Source organism: Pleurodeles waltl, chromosome 2_1 (assembly GCF_031143425.1).
Source record: "Pleurodeles waltl isolate 20211129_DDA chromosome 2_1, aPleWal1.hap1.20221129, whole genome shotgun sequence".
Lineage (NCBI taxonomy): Eukaryota > Metazoa > Chordata > Amphibia > Caudata > Salamandridae > Pleurodeles > Pleurodeles waltl.
This window is the reverse complement of record NC_090438.1, coordinates 876971276-876992148: the sequence shown is the minus strand read 5'-3', so window position 1 is coordinate 876992148 and position 20873 is coordinate 876971276. Positions and strand designations below refer to the sequence as shown.

At 47.0% G+C, this 20873-nt stretch overlaps 1 long non-coding RNA gene across 1 annotated transcript in view; it reads right to left on the bottom strand.

Annotated features, from left to right (window-relative positions):
* The window catches only part of LOC138269481 (uncharacterized), an 892011-nt gene that overhangs the window by 256152 nt on the left and 614986 nt on the right, over positions 1-20873 (bottom strand). Inside the window, exon 5 of the long non-coding RNA XR_011200241.1 lies at positions 2717-2847. This is a non-coding gene — a long non-coding RNA (uncharacterized lncRNA). The remainder of the gene's footprint in view (positions 1-2716; positions 2848-20873) is intronic.

The window sequence follows — 20873 nt, the reverse complement described above, 5'->3', positions numbered from 1 at the left end:
AATTTCTGTCTCTTCCCAACAGGAAGATGTTCTCTAAGGCTGCTTCAAGTCAACCCCAAAGTTAACCAATTGGAGAGATAGGCCATGCAGTAGTGAAAAGCAAATGCAATAGTTTTTCACAACCAGGAAATGTTAAACTTAAAAGTACATGCCCAACTTTCTTAAAATACACTGCACCTTGCCATTGAAGCTACCCAGGGCCTACCATAGGGGTGATTTATATAAAACAAGGAAGATTTGGGCCTGGAAAGTGGATGCACTTGGCAGGTTGAAATAGCAGTTTAAAACTGAACAAACAGGCTCTGCACTGGCAGGCCGGAGGCATGTTTAAGGGGCTACTGTAGTGGGTGGCATAATCACTACTGCTGGACCATTAGTAGCCTTTAATTAACAGGTCCTGGGCACATATAGTGCCTTTTACTAGGGACTTACATGGAAATTAAAATATGCCAAATGTGGTTAAGCCAATATCACCATGTTTTAGAGTACAGTACACCTGCACGTTAGCAGTGGTAAAGTGCACAGAATCCTAATGCCGGCAAAAACTAAGTCAGAAAAATAGAAGATCAGAAGACAAAAAGTCAGGGTAAACCATGCCAGGTCTAACAATGATAATCAGGGAATACCCCGTTTCTTATCTTGGTAACAGCTATTGCTCCTGTTGCAAACAAAAACACGGTCTAGGAAATCTCTGGGGCTGAATTGATTTATGTAATATGAATCTACATTTGGGATTTCTCCTGGAAGCTAGGCTGTTCCTGTACTGTAATGTCTCAGCCCTTCTAAAGGGTCAGTGTTTAAACCATTTCAGCCCTCATTCTGTTAAAATTGGTCGCATTGTCTTCCATGAGGCCAGCAGTTACAATCACTGGAGCAACTTCACTCAACCAAACAGGTTTTAGTTACAGTTTACACTCCATAGCACATATTAAATTTGTAAAGTTAGTTTTCCACCACAGATATAAAAACAACTCAATTATGTTTTTAATTTTGATTTAAATGAAAAGCATAACAATATGCAATATTCCTTAATATTGTGTATGGCCCACTTTTTCATACTGCTTACCATCCCAGTAATCGTCTCGGCCGCACTTCCAGGCATCAAAGTGAAACTGTCAGTTTTCAACCAGGAAAATAACTTTCCTTCATCATGTGACAGTGAAATGTTTTTTAATATTTCAGGTTATCAGTACAATGGTGTGTTCTTAGGCCATATCATTATCTAGTAGATTTAATACCCACTGCAGCCTATATATGAAATTTAATGTCCACATCCTTGGTTCATTCACTGCACCAATTTGACATGGCATGTTTTTTTAAAGCAACATCGATTCCTTTAAGGATCACAGGGCGTTTAACAAAATAGTTTTATATTTTAGAATGTAATCATGGGTATGGTGGTCTGCTGACTATTGCTGATTGTATCCACTCGCAGGGCATTGCACATTGTGGCCTGCATAATGAACAAAAATTAGGCAGGTCATCCTGGTTCCGTTTAGATGTGTTATTTTATGAACTGACCTATTAGTACTAAGGTCGGTTTCCAAAATCAGATTCCATTCACACAAATTTGGCACACTATTTGCAACTACTTATTGCGAATGGTCTCTTTGTACATCAGGCCCCGAATTTCTAAACATTTGGATATGCCCGCAGACCAATAAATGAGTGCCTAATTGATATACATTAGACCTTGCTTCAGAGACTACCCAGGAAACACTTGCCATGTTAATTTAACTGCAAACATGCATGTTTGTATTAAGTAAACGTGAAAATTGTTTCAGACGTACATTTATTTTAACAATCCACCGTCTTTAATTGAGTACTCAACATTTGAATGTTTTAATTAACCTTAATGAGCTGATATGTAGTCAGAAAAAGCATCTAATGTCAGTTTTGCAATACATATAGGGATAACCACATGCAGAGGGACAGTCAAGGCCAAACTGGGAGACCATCCACTTGGAATGGGAACACAACTAACCATAAATAGTTTTGTAATTCTTATTAGATCTCATAAATGAGGTGCAGCTGAATTCATATAAAATAGCAAATTATCGAGTTTATGTCTGGGAGAGACCTTTCCACTTAGAATACATGGCATAAAACACATCATGAAGGTTGAGGAAATGCTTTCGTTAAACATTAAAAGGGGCAATCGCTTTGGGCAACGTCCTAGTCCATTGTTTTTTTTTTTTTTTTATTATTTATTACACCCTTATAGACAACGACTATTCATTTTTCAGTTGTGAACCATCCAATAACTCACAAAGGAAAAACTCATACAATGTGGGGAAGTAAATACTTAAATTAAGCATGTAAAGAAGTAACTTCACAGCATTTTTTTATTCGTTTCTTCATTATACAAAAACAAGCCTTCATATGCAAATCATCTTTAGATTTGTCCTCAAAGAGGTACTGAAAACTAAGTTGCAGGGCCGTATCAGTTCTGATAAGGGACACAAAAAACTCAGCGATATTTCAGCCTTGTTTGGCATAAACAGCAGATCGGAGCTTGCATTCATATATCAAAGTGAGCTTTGAGACCTAAGAATGTTTTTAACACTGTAAAAAGTCACCAAGAAAAAATGATTAATTTAAATTATTTGTCTCAATTGTATTCACTTATTCTGCTCAAAATTCAATTTCATAGTTTTCTTGTTAACTGTACCATGGCACAAAGGGGCAAACCATTGTAAGTGAAAATTGTCCTCACCTCAAAAGAAGTAGTAGAGCTGCAAACACTAGGACACCTTTCCTCATATCATTTTACTGCCGCTTGAATCCCTATGTCACAGTCTTCAATGTGGCCAAGCTCTCAGAATACTCATGACCTTCAAGTATCCACTGAGAAAAACAAAATATAATGTGCAGGCGATAAGTAACCCCTATGGCTAGAAAAAAACCAAAGCAAAAAAACAAACAAATTTGAAATAGTTTAATATTTACTGCGTGTTTCTTTTTAACTATGATACTATTGCAAATGTAGTTGGCAGAGAAGAATGTATCTGTTTTCGATTCAGGGTATAAACTAACTTTGTTTTACTTTTTAAAAAAGTATCACCATTTATTCTCATTTAGAACATAATAATAGTTGCTTGATGTTCACTATGTTAAACTAATTTTGTGATGTATTTAATAGTAATAGCGCAATCATAATGAGCCTCCTTTAACATCTAAGATGATGTTCCATGATCTCTAATTATCCTGTTAATGAACAGCTTCTAACAATAAATTAATTGCAATTAAGTTTATGTACAGAATAGTTAACAGATAGATGTTACAGAATTACCAAATATAGCTCTTTTTCTAGGTAATTACACTTGTTAGCTAAGACATTCGTTAGGTGTCACGAATCTAATGCTCATTATATGTTCGAATTACTGGTAAAATCATTTTAGGCATATAGTGCTTTATTTTCTAATTCTTAACATGACAATTTACAAAGATAACGCATTTTAAAATGCTTAATTACATTTGACCCCTATGAAACTTGCATGCTGAGTCAGTCTTCCAGATGTTTTGATTTGTCACTAAAAGTTGCACATTTCGCTCACTCTGTATAAAGGAGTAAGGCCTTACCAAATAAATGCCCTCATTACAACCCTGGCGGTCGGTGATAAAGCGGCGGTAATACCGCCAACAGGCCGGCGGTAACAAAAATGGAATCATGACCACGGCGGAAACCGCTCAGAGGGACAGGCACTATAACACCCTGACCGCCAGGGTGGAATCAACAAGCACCACGGCGGTATCTGCCAACAGGCAGACGGAAGACAATGTACCGCCCACTCTATTATGACCGGCCTATCCACCACCTTTTCCTGGGCGGTACCAATGACATCAAAAGCCTGGCGGAAACAGATCTCAGAAGTCAAAGGACTCACCTGTGGAGACTCAGGGAACAACCACGACGCCATGGAGACTGAGCTGCACATATTCCCCATGCTCGTCTGCCTTCTGCTTCATTATGAACACCAACGCAGGCATTGCGCCCTTTTACCCCCTTGCACCACATCATGCCTGCGCTAGGCATAAGGGGGCGTGCCTTGGAAAAAAATGGTGCTGTGAAATTTAAATCAATGGGCCTCCATGCACTTTGCTACACTAGGGTAAAAAATGTTAATGCTAGTGTAGCAAAGCGCCACAATGGCACCATAAATGTTGACGCTTTTGTTCTAACTACTGCCATGGTGCGCCATATCTTAAATATGGGGCACACATGGTGGCATTAGAGGGAGTGCAGGGGGGAGCAGGAATTGGATGCAGTGCCACTTTTCTTAAATTCCGCTCCAAGTTCCAGATTCACCGGCTGGAGAAGTTGGGTCTGGTCCTTCCACACCGTGAAAAACAGGGTGTGAAAAACCAGACCCAATTGAAATGAGGTAGAGGGGAAATGCTTGAGGTAAATCCAGTCTGCCTGACTTGTAATCAGCTCCTAAGGTCATGTGGGCGAGAGAGCAGATAGTAAAAAAAAACCTTAGACCGAAATTGAATTCTGTTTTTGCAGACACACATCTATATTTCTCAGTAAGAAAGCTCACAACAATCGAAACTGGTGAGTGACAGGTCGGTGATAAAACACGCAAGGTGGAAGGGTTGGGGGGCAATGTTAATATGATTGAGCACATCAACCCCAATAGCTTCTATTTAGTGTTTTCACTGGTAAACTTTAAGGCAGCTTCCTGGAATCACCCAGATTGAAATAGAAGTTTGGGAAGCAGTTGAAGAACTGAGTTTACTGATTGGATAGAAATTAATAGAAAGGAATCCGCGAATCTTGAAAAGGAGCAAAACACATTTGTCAAGAAAAACAAATTGTACGGGGTTCCTATGGCGCAGCACGAACCGACAATAAAGACACAACATAAGTACATGGTTCACATGTATCAGTTGGGGAAGGTAAAGTGAGATGAAGTTTGAAACGGCATGATTGGTATCTTATAGAGCAGGCATGTTAAAGTAAACAATGCATCGTTTGTTAACTGGTATGTGCTGAAAATGTCAATAGAAATTCTTTAAAGAAAAGTAGGGAAAATGTTAGGTCTTTTCTGAAGGGCAGCAGCTAATGCTTAAGGTAGACGTCTAATGTACTCAAGCATGCTGGTTTGGTCACCTGATCGTTTAAAGCATTCCCTACTCTGTATGTTGAAAGGAAGAAATATAAGGTCCATTTCTCAAAGGAAAATCTACAAGTGGAATTCAGCGTAAATGGAAAACTAGATTCAGAACCATATCTGAAAGCAGCCAGAGTCTTTCAGACTCAGCTACTTTCACTGTTATTGATTCTCAGGGGTACAGCTCTACTCATGAGCATAGATTATAAAGGGAGAGGTACAGTTTTAAAGGGGAGAATCAACCCTTTCTCATGGTACTTCCTTCTGGTGGATCCCTGATTGGGGAGTGCTACAGGGGTGATACCGAAGTGGGATCCACCCACTAGACAACAAGAAATTTTGCAATGGATGAGAAGCCTCCAGGTATGACCAATTACTCCCCCTTATTAAGGGTTCCAAATTTCTTCTCCCCCTGAATGACAGAAAGCACTGCTGGAAACCGCTAGGAACTTTTTAGAGGAAAGACTGGAGCCAGAGGTGGAGCTAATATGGGGATATATGGTGCCCATATTGGTATCAGGCCACACCCTCCACCACAAGTGACCATGCAGTCTTTCTGACCTCCTGCAATGCTGATTGTATACTTTAGCCCTGAATTTCCCAACCAACAGGGAAGAAAGCACTAGTAGACACCAAGAATACCTTTTTTTATTATGTATGGGGTCATGGAGGCCGGCTCCTATTGGTATAGGGACTGACTACTTTAACACCAATATGTCTTCCAGAAGGGGCGTAAAGAATCACTAGAGATAGAGATTACTTTTTTATTTAATGAGCATTTGGGGGAGAGCCAGCCATTTTTTATTGGGTTCACAACTCCACTTTAAGGCCTCACATATCCTTTCTGTCACCTAGAATGGTGATTGGAACATTTTGTGGTTTACCCACAAAATGCTCACTCAGTTTGGTAGAAAGCTTCACTACAAACGCTATGGACTATTTTATACAGCCACCATTAAAAGAAATGCAGTTGCTACAACTGAGGCAGGAGTTTGTAAAGAAACATGTAAGGCCAGTCTCCCAACACAAACAGACATGCACCTGTGCAATTAACATCACCAATATACTAAAGAGGAACTACTAAATTTTGGGCCTTGTTTACAAGCGTTTTGCGCCACCTCTGCATAATCTTTTTTATTCCTCAGTGGTGCTAGCTGTGCCCTACACTGCTCTATGACAACCCAGTATTGATTATTATAACTTACTTTAAACTACGTGTCGCCAAAACCCCCAACAACCGTCTGACTTGCAAGGGGTGACTGATGAAATACAGAGCAGTTGTGGGTGCTTCTCGATAAGGCAACATACACATCAGTGAACCAGCTCCTGGCACTGCAGACAACTTTCACATTGATGGATTGCAACAGGTGTCTGTTGCTAAACAGGTGTTCTGAAGTGCCACATGTTTGTGATCAAAGGCACATAATATACAAATGAGGCAGGAAAAAGGGCCCAATGTGTCAGTTTGTAAGTTTTATGAACTGCCATATATTGTGATCAAAGTCACATAACAGAAATGAAGTAGGAAAAAACATAGAACTCCCTTGACACCCGTTGCCTTTCCTCCAGGGGCACTGACATGGAGATATCTCCTTTGTCAGAAGTGACTCTATGGAAAGACCCAGCTCCTGTGAAATGTAAATGCAGGTAGCTGAATTCACCGATAGTCTGTCTGAACTACTATCACAACCTCTCAACGCATTTACCCCTAAGTTATTGTGACAATAGAGTGCATCACATGAGGTGTTTGCAGTCGCCAGCCACTAGGTACCAACATGCTTCCAGCCTGAGTAGGTCTGAATCAAAGCTCAACTTCTGCTCAATGACCTGAAACCCTGGTATCATCTGCCTGCTATCCGACGTGAGTGGAGTAACCTAGCCAGATCAAGAAGTCCAGTGAAGGTAACGCAGAGTGCCTAGAAGCCCTTCCAGCCTCTTGTAGAAGACATGGAAGAGGTAAATTGAGCCTTTGCATATGTTCATCTGAGCTACCAAAAGAGTGGTGACTGCATGTTGAGCACACCGCCCTTTGCCACTATTTGTTCCTCATAATAATGATGACCACCCCATGAATTGGCTGTCTAGCGTACAGACCTGCTGTCCACAGACCATTCTTTGGGAATCCCCTTTTATTTTCTGAGTGCGGTGAAGCAGTCTGTGCTCACACACGAGGGGTATAATGCACATGATTTCTGTGTATGTACATGCTGGCTTTTCTTCTCCCTTCCTGGCGACTACAGTAACCTCTGATATCAGGGAGTCAAGGGTATTTTCCACCCTATAAAATCTTTCATCTGAAAAATCTGAAAGCTACCATACTCCACTGGGGCAGACATCCCAGTTACAATATTGTTACCTGTTCATTTGACCTATCAGTATTCAAAGACACGCGTTTCTTCCACACAGAAGCTTTGAATCTTTGCTTTACTACTGTAGACTCACGGACTCTGACAAACACAGCAGGTAAGTGGTGCAGGCAGAGCTCCGGGTGTGGTGCCATGTCTGCACAATGAAGACACCAAGGACAGGAAGCCCAGAGGAGCGGAGATAGCGAGTCCGGTGCTGCGACCCAGTGAAGAGAGAAGTGTCAGAAAGGCTGACCGCCTTACAGCTCTTCACCCTGATGGTTCACAAGCTAAGGAGGACACCACACACCCTGACTCCACGACCGCGGAGGGTCCTGGCCTAAGGCAAGCACTGAGGTCAAAAGGTGACACAAAAAGGTGGTAGGTGGGGCTTTGGGCCACAAATGAGTGTAACAAGTTCCAGCATGGTTTCTGAAACACTTTTTGCACATTCCTCACACAGCAACACTTCACTGTACTGTCGGTGACCACAGGGGAAAGAGGTGGTTGGCTTTCTTTTGCCATTAGCATCATGCATGAGCTAATAACAGTATTGTTTTTATTTCTTGCAGAGGGCCATGTAATTTCTGAAGCTGGGACCCGGGGAGAAAAGGAGCATTCGTAACACTTACCTACAACTAAAACCTAGAAGTGCAGGTAGTATTTTGACATGGGTAGGGATAGGTTGGTAGCAGGTTGCAAGTGAATCAAGCCCCTGCACTCAGCCTTGAACCACATCAAGGATAACTTCATATAAAGGACCAGGACACCATCAGCCTTCAGATATTGGAGTTGAAAAAAGAAAAGGCAGAAAAACAGAGCTGCAGACTTTTGTCTTCTATGCATTTATGATGTGGAATAACATCTCCATATTCATCAGGACCACCCCATGCTGCTTCAGTTTAGGTCATTGCAATGCTTAAACTCTTCTCAAACCAGCTCTCTCTCCCATCATTCTTTGTCTTTATGCTTTACTTCAACCTGTACAGTGCTCAGCTGCCTTTTGGCTAAGATCGTGCTATAGAAATATTAGTAATACCACCTACATACATTAAAAGACACAAACCTACATGCAACCCTACATAATACATACATACAATGGATGCTGTTTCTGGCTATGAAAGCTTCAGTGAGTACAGGAAAAGAGCAGAGTCCCATGTCATCACCCTCCCTTGTATTAGCAGATGTATTCTATAGTTTGGAGCCTTGCTGTAGTATATTCTACATGAAATTTTGGGTTAAAATGTAGTAAATATAATTAGATAATTTACATTATGCATATTCTTTTTTGGAAAATGGTAAAGCCATTTTTCCTTTTTTCCCAATTTTTCCCTAGTATTACTTTTGACCTTTGGCCTTAGTATTTGAAAGTATAAATGTGCAATTAAAATGTAGATGCCTCAGCACAGGAAATTATAAGACTGTTATATATTTGAATATCGGGGACAGTAAATATTGCTCTGGTAAAATTTAGGGTGAAACTCGATTACTACAATAACATGGATAAACATTTACAATGGTGCATATTATTGCTATTCTTAACTTCTTATCTATGTCCCCAAAACAGGTTGTGTGTGTGTGTGTGTGCAATTGTGTGTTTGTTATGACTGAGTGGTTTTGTATACTTGTCTGAAGAGCAAACCTGTACTTCACGGTGTTCGATGTTAGAATATTAATATTTCTTTAGAATACCTTACGGAACTTCTGTTTTTTTGTGCTTGTTTTAAGTTAACACAAAATGGAAGAATGCTTCTTGAATTTGTTTTCAGTGAATATCTTTTCTCCTATTTCCTTGAATAACAAATAAGAAAATGACTGAAAGAGAACGGAAAAAAGAAACCCACGGAGAGAAGATATCCAGGAGGGACATGCACAGGTGCTCTCTATTATTAGACAGACTTTGGCCCATATATATGGAAAGTTAGCACACCCCTCCCTCTTAGCATCATTTTCTTTATTCTAAAGCTGCGCTAACTTAACCTCATAATATATGAGTAAGTGTTATTTTCTGGAAGTCCCAACCCACCTTGCGTTTCATTGCAACAATGATATGCAAGGTAGGCATTCCCTTCTAAAATATTACGCTAGCCCTCTAGTGCCATATTTATCTTCCTAAACAAAAACGACACACATAAAGGATGTGGACCTCAAAAATGACGCTAAGACTAATTAGCGTCAAAATTTAATGCCTGGTCAGACCAGGCACTAAAAAGAGGACCACACACCACCACTTAAGGAACACATAAAACATACAGAAGGAGCATTTACAACACCAAGGACAAAATGGAAGTGGTACTGCTCCAGCTTGACACATGCCACAGCTGTCAGTGAAGACAGCAGGTCCCTCCACCACCACTGTGGCAACCTAAACACCACCACAGCAGCCACAAAGGCAGCACAGAAGGAAGGCAGGAGAGGATCTTCAGACAGTGAACAATCATCCTTGGGCTCAGGGAACAAGATGTCATCAGGATGCACCAACTGAACTAGTTAATACACAGACAACACACAAACCATGTAGGATAAACAAGACATACACCACACTACACCACACTAAATACACAGATGTACAGGCAACAACACATATGCAACATGCCACTCTACACTGCAATCATTGCACATCACATAAGCCCACATGTACATTATACAGCCACAACCTGACTGGCATACCATGTGAAGACAGGTGGAGCTATGTCCCCTTTGCATACATAAGCAGTCCACAAACGACTACAAGTGTCCACTGGTTGACAACTAAATACAGTTCCCATTCATAGTGCACCAACCAAAGAATAGCTTGGCTATGTCAATGGCATAGGCCATTGCCATGTAAAGAAAGTCACACATTAGGCTCATCCCCACATTAATCATAGTGTGCAAGCCTCTGGCAGCACCTATATCAAATGTCACCCAATTGGTGCCATTACAAACTACATAGTACAAATACACCTGTCTGCCACATTGTGTCGCACACATAGGAATACAAATTAACCTGCCATGACTGACCATGGGGCAGAATCATGAGAAATGGTGCAGCACCTACTCCAGTGCCACACGTGTACCCTTTAGCACCCACTAACACCACCATGTGTGTTCCGTATACAAGAAACGGTCCACCATGGTAAAGAGTTTGTGCAAAACTGTAAAGATCATGGTTGCCATAACAGGACTCTGCGGGAGTATAGAGGACATATCTGACCTTTAATGCACCGTACATAGGGACCCATGTAAAAAAATAGATATGCCACCTCACAAACCCTGCACTGTGCATGTGTTGAAGGTGTCTGTGTTAAACCTCGTACACTTGATGGCTGGCACAACCATCTTCTGCCACAAAGGGTCACTAAGGGTCGCACTGCATGCGTAGTGCCACATGATAACATGGATGGCACTGATTGGCTTTGTAGGGCTACCATGGTGTCTCTACATATGAAACCACTGTGGTTCAAGGAGGTGGTGGGTTCCTTCCAACAATTGGACACTGCCTCAAATATGGACATCACAACACATCTTTGCAATCCATCAGTTTGGATTTAATATGACAATTCCAGGTCCTTGAGCCACAACCCAAGATTGTAATGTCCATCAACACAGACCTATTAAACTATTTCACTAAAACAGGGACATACTGTATACCAGAAGCAAGTCTGAGTCACCACTCCACCTATAACTAACAATTGCATTGGTATATTCCAAACCACTATCAAGCTTTACCAACACACCTTCTCTCATTCCTTTGCAGCCAATCAAGGTTACGGCATACAGCCATGGGTCATGGCTCCATTTGCTAATTGCACAATGGTGGAAGAGCGTGCATATAATAAAAGTTACTGAAGAATATGCAATGTGGTGGAGAGGACATTTGGGCTTCTAAAGGAAAGGTTCAGGTGCCTGGACCTGACAGGAGGAAGCCTCTTGTATGCTCCACCACTGGTATGTAAAATCATACTGGCATGTGCAATACTCCATAATATATGTATAAGAACAAATGTTCCCTGGGATGAACAGGTTGACGTCCCCAATGAGTAGGACGGTGATAATAGTGCAGCAAATTTGGAGAGGGAACAACAGAACACTGCTGCAGGAGTTCACAGGAGACTCCACATAGTACAGAACACACATAGGCCCTCATTCGGACCTTGGCGGGCGGCGGAGGCCGCCCGCCAAAGTCCCGCCGTCAAAATACCCTACTGCGGTCGCAAGACTGCAGCGGGTATTTTGACTTTTCCCCTGGGCTGGCGGGCGGCCGCCGAAAGGCTGCCCGCCAGCCCAGGGGAAAACAACCTTCCCACGATGAAGCCGGCTCGTAATCGAGCCGGCGGAGTGGGAAGGTGCGACGGGTGCTACTGCACCCGTCACGTATTTCACTGTCTGCTATGCAGACAGTGAAATACAAGCGGGGCCCTCTTACGGGGCCCCGCGACACCCCCTACCGCCATCCTGTTCCTGGCGGGCGAACCGCCAGGAACAGGATGGCGGTAGGGGGTGTCAGAATCCCCAAGGCGGCGCAGCAAGCTGCGCCGCCTTGGAGGATTCCAATGGGCAGCGGAAAACCGGCGGGAGACCGCCGGTTTTCCTGCACTGACCGCGGCCAAAGCGCCGCGGTCAGAATGCCCTGCGGGGCACCGCCGGGCTGTCGGCGGTGCTCCCGCCAACCGCGAGCCTGGCGGTCACAGACCGCCAGGCTCGTAATGAGGGCCATAGTGACTATAATATCATTATCACATTGTAATTAGCAGTAATAAAATACAGTACTTTGCACCTGAATCTCCTTGTTCTTCTTATTCTTCACTACACATACCATTGGAATATAACTCATACCTCAGAGAGCAGGTCAGAAATACTATAGTCACAAGCATGGCAGCAACATCGTTTGTGATGTAAGCGGGTCTACTGCCTCCATTTCACATATCAGTGACATGCAATTCATAGACATGTGAAAGCTTAGATCCATGCTCCACAACATTTAGGCCCTCATTACAACTCTGGCGGTAAATGCCGCCTACCGCCGTGCCAACAGGCGCAAACATACCGTGACCTCGGTATTCCGCTACGGGTATTATGACCCACACTAAGAAATCTGCCACTATACAGACACCCACACAAGTCCGCCAGCCCAAAGGTCAGTGATAAACTGGCAATAGCAAAACCCACACCGTTACGCCAACAGGAATACGCCCACAGTATCACGACCCACGGATCACCGCAGCGGTCTTTCAATCGTGGTAAGCCATTGGCGATACACACCATGTGCTCAAAATACACACACACTTACAAGGACCACCACATTGGACAATTCAAACTACACACACCTGACACACATACACACACCACACCAACTATAAAACACACACCCACATTACCCACAACTCCTTGCAGTGAATAAAAGATAGCAAGCAGAGAGAGACAAGCCAGGAGCACCCACTCAATCAGAGGCACAATACATCATCACCCATACACCATCCACGCACCTCACAACACAACACCCCACACATCACCCCACACATCCTCACACATACCACTCACACAACATCAATGGCACCCCAAAGACACCCCAGGTTTTCAGAGGAGGAGCTAAGGGTCATGGTGGAGGAAATCATCTGGGTAGAGCCACAGCTATTCGGATCACAGGTGCCGCAGGCGTCCATTGCTAGGAAGATGGAGCTATGGCGGAGAGTCGTGGACAGGGTCAACTCCGTGAGACAGCACCCCAGAACAAGGGATGACATTAGGAAGAGGTGGAACGACCTACAGGGGAAGGTGCATTCTGTGGTTGCAAGACACCAGGTAGCCGTACAGAGGACTGGTGGGGGACCCCCACCTCCTCCCCCACAACTAACAACATGGGAGGAGCCAGTCTTGGAAATAATGCATCCTGAGGGCCTCACAGGAGTAGCAGGAGGACTGGACTCTGGTAAGTCAAACCTTTACTACTTTATCCCTCACCCTACCTGCATGCCATCACAAACTCCTACCCCTACCCTCACCCCATCACTCCACCACCTCACATATACTCCACTATCACAACCCACCCATCCCACAACCAAGCCCTGCATGTAACACCAATCCATGGACCCCCATCACAGCCCTGCATTGACACCTATCACCACAGCATGCCCAGTAGAGAGAATCATCTATCCCACAAAATCACCACGCACGCAAGGTAAAGCTGACATGGCAATCACAACCATACAGGGAAACACACCCATGCACAAGATGGCACATGCAGATACAATAACACTGCATTTTCATCCCCACAGGGCCCCTACTCAATGTCACCGTAGAGGAGGTGCCAGCAACATCCAGTCCCCCCCCAGTGGAGGCCCACAGTGATGACAGCAGCTCTGCACTCCTCGATCACAATGACCAACCTGGCCCATCAGGGACCTCTGGACAGTCGGTTACCCTGCCACACTCCCATACCACCACAGAGCCTCCCCCCCTCAGGAAACACCAGCACAGCACCCACCCAACAGGCCCATGCCACTGTACCCAGGACACGTCAGTCAGCAGTGTGTCCACCACTACAGGGACCCCAGGCAACTCCACAATTCCAGGACGATCAGGGACCGGGGTTAGTGGCGGTCGACACACGGTTCAGGGGACAGAGGCACAGGACAACAGGGAAACTGGAAGGACTGCTGTTCGACAGGGGGAGGGCAGGCCTAGGGAACCAACTCTTCAGGAGGCCCTCACCAACATCCTGGGAGCATCCCACCATTCCCAGGAGACCATGGGCCAGATACTGTACAAGTTGCAGGAGACCCAGCGGCTGCAGGAGGGACAGTACCTGGGGATCAGGGAGGACCTCAAAAACATCTACACCACCCTGGTCACCATTGCAGGGGTGCTGGCTGACATGGGCAAGACCATGAGGGAGAGAGTGGCACACCAATGGGCCCCTGACACTACCCACACCGAAGAACAGCCCTCCACCTCCACCGGTGCTAGTGAACAGGAGGCCCCCCCACAGGACCAACAGGCCACCAGCATCCCACCCCCTGCAGAAGGAGAACCACCCTGCAAACGGTCCCTGCGATCCAGGCAGAAGCCAGAGAACACTGCCAAGACCCCCGCCAGGAAATTGGACTCTCCTGATTGTCACCCTTGTGTCCCACTCTGTCACCCTGTCCACCTTGAACTGCCATTACTCCCCTTCCTATGCCCCATTGGACAATACACCTGTGATACCAAGAGACTGGACTCTAACCTGGACTTTCCTCCACCAACACCCCAGCCCATTGCACATCCCCCTTTACTTATGAGCACTTAAATAAACACCCTTGGAACAAATACAAATCTGGAGTCTGTCCAATGATTCAAATATGTATTAGTTCAACATAATCAAAGCATTGCAAGTCATATATACAGTTAAATATACTTAGGAATTACCTTTGGTGGGCAGCAGTACACATAGCAGGAGGCAGAGTGTGGCACAGATATCTGAAAATAGAGATGTCAAAGGGTGCAGTAAGTGGCCATAGACATAGGAAAATCAGACTGCCATGTACAATGTCCAAAAGAAAACTGGAAAGTTAAGTGAAGTTACAGTGTCTCACCTGTGTGTCACTGGAAGTACTGCTGAATTATATTACTTCTGTTGTCAACTTCTTCTTCCTCTACCTCCTCTTCCTCACTGTCCACAGGTTCCACCGATGCCACAAGACCACCTCCAGGCTCATCTTCCTGCAGAAAAGGCACCTGGCGTCTCAAGGCCAGGTTGTGCAACATGCAACATGCAACGATGATCTGGCACACCTTCTTGGGTGAGTAGTACAGGGATCCACCTGTCAGATGGAGGCACCGGAACCTGGTCTTCAGGAGGCCGAAAGTCCTTTCAATAACCCTCCTTATACGCCCATGTGCCTCATTGTAACGTTCCTCTGTCCTTGTCCTGGCATTCCTCACTGGGGGCGGTAGCCATGAGAGGTTGGGGTAACCAGAGTTACCTGCAAATATCAACGGATAACTGTTAGACACACACTAACCCTTAGAGACAACCCCATGCCCAGACATCTACTTATACTGGGTGGGGACCATGGGCTCACCTATTAGCCACACTTGATGCCACTGGAGTTGGCCCATCACATATGGGATGCTGCTATTCCTCAAGATAAAGGCATCATGCACAGAGCCAGGATATTTGACATTAACATGGGAGATGTACTGGTCCGCCAAACACACCATCTGTACATTCATAGAGTGATAGCTTTTTCTATTCCTGAAAACTTGTTCATTTCTCCGGTGGGGGGGACAAATGCCACATGTGTACCATCAAAGGCACCAATGATGTTGGCGATATGTCCTAGGGCATAAAAGTCAGCTTTCACTGTTGCCAAGTCCTCCACCTGGGGGAATATGATGTAGCTGCGTATGTGTTTCAGCAGGGCAGACAACACTCTGGTCAACACGCTGGAGAACATTGGCTGAGACATCCCTGATGCCATGGCCATGTTTGGAAGGAACCACTTGCCAGGAAATGGAACATTGACAGGACCTGCACTAGAGGGGTGATACCTGTGGGCTGGCGGATAGCTGACATCAGGTCTGGCTCCAATTGGGCACACAGTTCTTGGATTGTGGCCTGATCAAGTCTGTATGTTATGATAATGTGTCTGTCCTCTATTATCGCAAGGTCCAGCAGGGGTCTGTACACTGGAGGATGTCGCCATCTCATATTCAGCATCAGCGGTTGAAGCCTATGGAATAAAACAGTGGGCATAGGGTCATATTCACACATCTATTGTACTAATGATGATTTTGTTCCTTTACAGAACCAGTATGTGAATCCGACAGTCAGTTGATGTGCCAGTGTCTGCTGTGATGCAGTTAGGTGCCATGCCTTGTGCCCCCCTGAATGGTGGCAGCCTGACCTGTGAGGAGGGACAAGTGGAAATGAAGTAATTCCGCTGGCATTGTGCGCCATCACGGTAGGCGGTCAGAGACTGCTGCGCAACTTCGCATTGGTTATCATTAGGCCCTATGGGTTCCAGGAGCCAATTGCGATGTACGCAGGCGGTGACGGTATGCACCGCCGTGGACGTGACCGCCATTTTCTATCTGTTCACTCACTTGCTACCTGAACTTCAACAGGAGAGGACCTACACTGCAAGCGCTGCTGTGACCTGGTTCTGGAAGCGACAATGGCTCATGTGTCTGAGGAAAGGGCCCCTGTCTTCACTGCGGAGGAGTTGGAGAAACTGGAGGATGGGGTCCTACCCCATGACACATTACTCTACGGTCCTCCAGATAAACAGGTGAGTATACTGTGAGCATGATGCGTGGGCCATGAATGTATGGAGTGCTGTGCGTGTAAGCCACATGTGGGGGGGCAGAGGGGTCCTGGGCAGAGTGCTGCATGTATGGTGGTATGCGTGTAAGGGGAAGGGAGGGATATGGTGGGCCATGAGTATGACAGTCCGTACGGTATGACTAATCCTTTTTCTGCTGTCTTTTCCCTGCATGTCAGTGCCCATCAGAAAAAGGGTATTTGGCGTGCCACCGCCAAGGAGGTGCGGACCCTGGGGGTCTTTGACAGGCGGAGCACCCACTGCTGCAAACGGTGGAAGGACCTGCGCCGCTGGGCAAAGAAGATGGCGGAGGCCCTGCTGAGGCTGGCCTCCCAACGAGGAAGGGGTGCCTGTCGCACCATGACCCCCCTGATGTTGGCCTATCCGGAGTTGGATGGGCGCTTGAAGGCATCACAGCAGCCACAAGCTGGTGAGTCAGATTCTGAATCCTGACTTTGCACGCGTTAAGAGTTACCTGGGTGGGGGGTGTGGGCTATGGGTGCCCCTAGGCCAGAGCGACGATGGCAGGGTGGGTCCCTTGTTGAGCAGGCTCAGAATCACTCCTACCCCAATAGTGTTAGTGGGCATCTACTACTGGGCAGGGTCCTGTGGGTTTCAGGTTTGCAGCTAATGGCGATAGGCATTGTACCCCATGGGCTAGTGACTATCTTAGTAACTGGTAGTGCATGGCCTAGTGCATAGGGTTGCTCCCTGTGTGTTGTGTACGCCAACGGTAGTGGTGTTGCTGGCATTGACCAAGTTTATCCTTTGTTTCTCCCCCCCCCCTTTTTGTATTGTCACCCTGTCCTTGTGTACATTAGCATCATCTGGCGGAGGAGCAGAGGCACCGGCGATGGAGGGAGCTGCATCCCACATGGGCCTGGAGGCTGAATCCACCGAGGGTGAGGGCACCAGAGGGACAGAGGGCGATGGGAGCACCACGATGGGGACAGGAGGGGAGACCACAGACAGCGACTCCTCCTCTGATGGAAGCTCCCTGTCGGTGGTGGACTCCTCTGTGCCCACCCCAACAGGTACAGCCACCACCCCCCCTACCAGCACCGCCCTCCCAGCAGCCCGTCAGCGTGTTTCCCATGCCCGCTAACCCAGGAAGGTGGGCATCTCCTTTGTCCCAGGCACCTCAGGCTCTGCCCCCGTAAGCCCTGCTGCCCTCAGTGAGAAAGCTATTGACCTCCTGAGATCCCTCACTGTTGGGCAGTCAACCATACTGAATGTCATCCAGGGTGTCGAGAGGCATTTGCAACAAAGAAATGCATACCTGGAGGGCATTCACTCTGGCGTGGCGGCCCAACAGAGAGCATTTCAGGCTTTGGCCAACTCCCTGATGGCAGCCCTTGTACCTGTCTCTAGCCTCCCCCTCCAACTTCCTCTACCCAGACCCAATCCATTCAACCCCAGCCTTTCCCAAGCACACCTTCAGACCAGCATTCACCCAAATCACCACACAAAAGTGGTTCACGCAAACACAAGCACCACACTTCATCTCACAGGCACTCACACAAGCACGATCCCCATACAGACACACCAAAATCCACTGCCTCCACTTTGTCTCCCTCCTCCTCATCGTCCACCTCCCTCCCAGTCACGTCTCCACTCACACCTGCATGCACTACATCATCATCCACTACCTCCATCACCAGCACGCCCATCACAACGCACCCCTCACGGGCAGTCAACACCCCCACATCCATACACACGTCCCCTGTGTCCTCTCTCAGTGTGTCTGTGACCCCTCCTCCCAAAGTACACAAAAATAAGCACCCACCCACCCAACAGCCATCCAGCTCACAACAGCATCCAGCCCATGCATGTGCACCCAAACACAGCAGACAGACACCTTCTACAACCACTCCCTCTTCCTCCACTCCCAAACCCACTCCCTCTTCCCGCCCTAGTGTGTCTAAGAAGCGTTTCCTGGCAAACATTGACCTCTTCCCTACCCCTCCCCCCTTCCTTCCCCTCGGGCCAGGGTGTCGAGAACCCAGGCCAGCACCGCAGCCACCAAGTCAACATCCGCTGTGGTACCTGCAACTCACAGAGGCTCAAAGGGGGCACACGTCAGCCCAGCCAGTGTGCCACCAAACTCTGCAAAGGACAAAACCATTCTACCACCTGCCAAGGTGAAGAGGGGGCCAGCATGCAGCAAGGTCAAGGAGCACGAACCACTCAGAAAGGCCTCCTCAAAAACTCCAGCTGCCTGAGTCAAGGTCATACCACCATCTGCCAAGGTAAGGAAGGGGCAGAAAACACCAGGCAAGGCACTACAGCCATCGGAGGCTGCAGGTGATGTCCTGGTGGCTACCAGCACAACCGGCAGCCCGCCACCTGCACCTCCAGCAGCCCTGCCACTAGCACCGCCACCTGCACCACCGCTAGCACCACTACTGTCAGCAGCAGCAGTCCCAGTGGGCAGCCATCCCGAGGCTGCAGGAGAAGGGCTGGAGCCTCCCTCCACCACTGGCAGCACCGCCTCCTCCACCGCCACTAACACCTCCGCAGGCCCCGCCGTAAGCACTGCCACCTACACTGCTGACAGTAGGACCACTACCAGCAGCATCAGCCCCAGTGGGCAGCCGTCCGAGGCTGCAGGAGAAGGGTTGGAGCCTCCCACCACCACTGGCAGCACCCCCACCAGCACCGGCACTATCAACAGTTTGCAGTCTTAGCCGCTGCAGGATGGAGTCTAGCCCTGCCTCCATGAACTATCATGCAACCTGTTCCCTGCAAATCGCATGCCTCAGACACCCAGGTGAGGGACTGTGAACTGCCACACCTGAAGTGTTGCATCACTGGGCACAAGGCCCCCCTCTAGAACCAGTGGAGATATGCATCCATTCACCCTATCCTTGGCAGGATGAAGCACACTGGGCACAAGACCCCCTATAGAACCAGTGGAGATATGCATCCACTCATCTTATCCTTGGCAGGATGAAGCACACTGGTCACAAGGCCCCCTCCAGAACCAGTGGAGATATGCATCCACTCACCCTATCCTTGGCAGGATGAAGCACACTGGATACAAATCCCCCTTCTGAACCAGTGGAGAAAGGCATCTACTAACCCCGTCCTTGGCAGGATGAAGCACACTGGGCACAAGGCCCCCTCCAGAACCAGTGGAGAAAGGCATCCACTCACCATATCCTTGGCAGGATAAAGCACACTGGGCACAAGGCCCCCTCCAGAACCAGTGGAGATATGCATTCACTCACCCCATCCTTGGCAGGATGAATCACACTGGGCACAAGGCCCCCTCCAGAACCAGTGGAGAGATGCATCCACTCACCCTATCCTTGGCAGGATGAAGCACACTGGGCACAAAGCTCCCTCCAGGACCAGTGGAAGAAGCCATCCACCTGGAAAACTGTGGCTTTGCACTCCCCAGGAGCAAGCAGTGGGCAAACCATACACTTGCAAAACTTGAGAGACTGTGGCCTTGCACTCCCCAGGACCAAGCAGTGGGCAAACCACCCACTTGAGAGACTTGTGAGAATGTGGCTTTGCACTCCCGAGGACCAAGCAGTGGGAAAACCACCCACTTGAGAGACTTGAGAGACTTGAGAAATTTGAGAGACTTGAGAGACTTGAGAGATGGTGGCCTTGCACTCTCCAGGACCAAGCAGTGGGCAAACCACCCACTTGAGAGACTTGTGAGACTGTGGCTTTGCACTCCCCAGGACCAAGCAGTGGGCAAACCATCCACTTGAGACACTTGAGAGACTGTGGCTTTGCAATCCCCAAGACCAAGCAGTGGGCAAACTACCGACTTGAGAGACTTGAGAGACTGTGGCTTTGCACTCCCCAGGACCAAGGAGTGGGCAAACCACCCACTTGAGAGACTGTGGCTTTGCACTTCCCAGGACCAAGCAGTGGGCATGGAGCCCCCTTGAGGAGCAGTGGCGTTATTCCACTATCCCCTTCCCCATCCCACTGATGTGCCTGTGTGATTTTGACCTGATGCCCCTGCAGTGTTCTCTCCGTACTGATGCAGGAGTCAAGTGTGGGCTTGGCCCATGATTTTTGGCCCAGTGGCCCACGGACTTTTTGAATGGACAATGTAATGTCTTATTAACATATTATATATTTTTGTATATACTGTTTTTCTA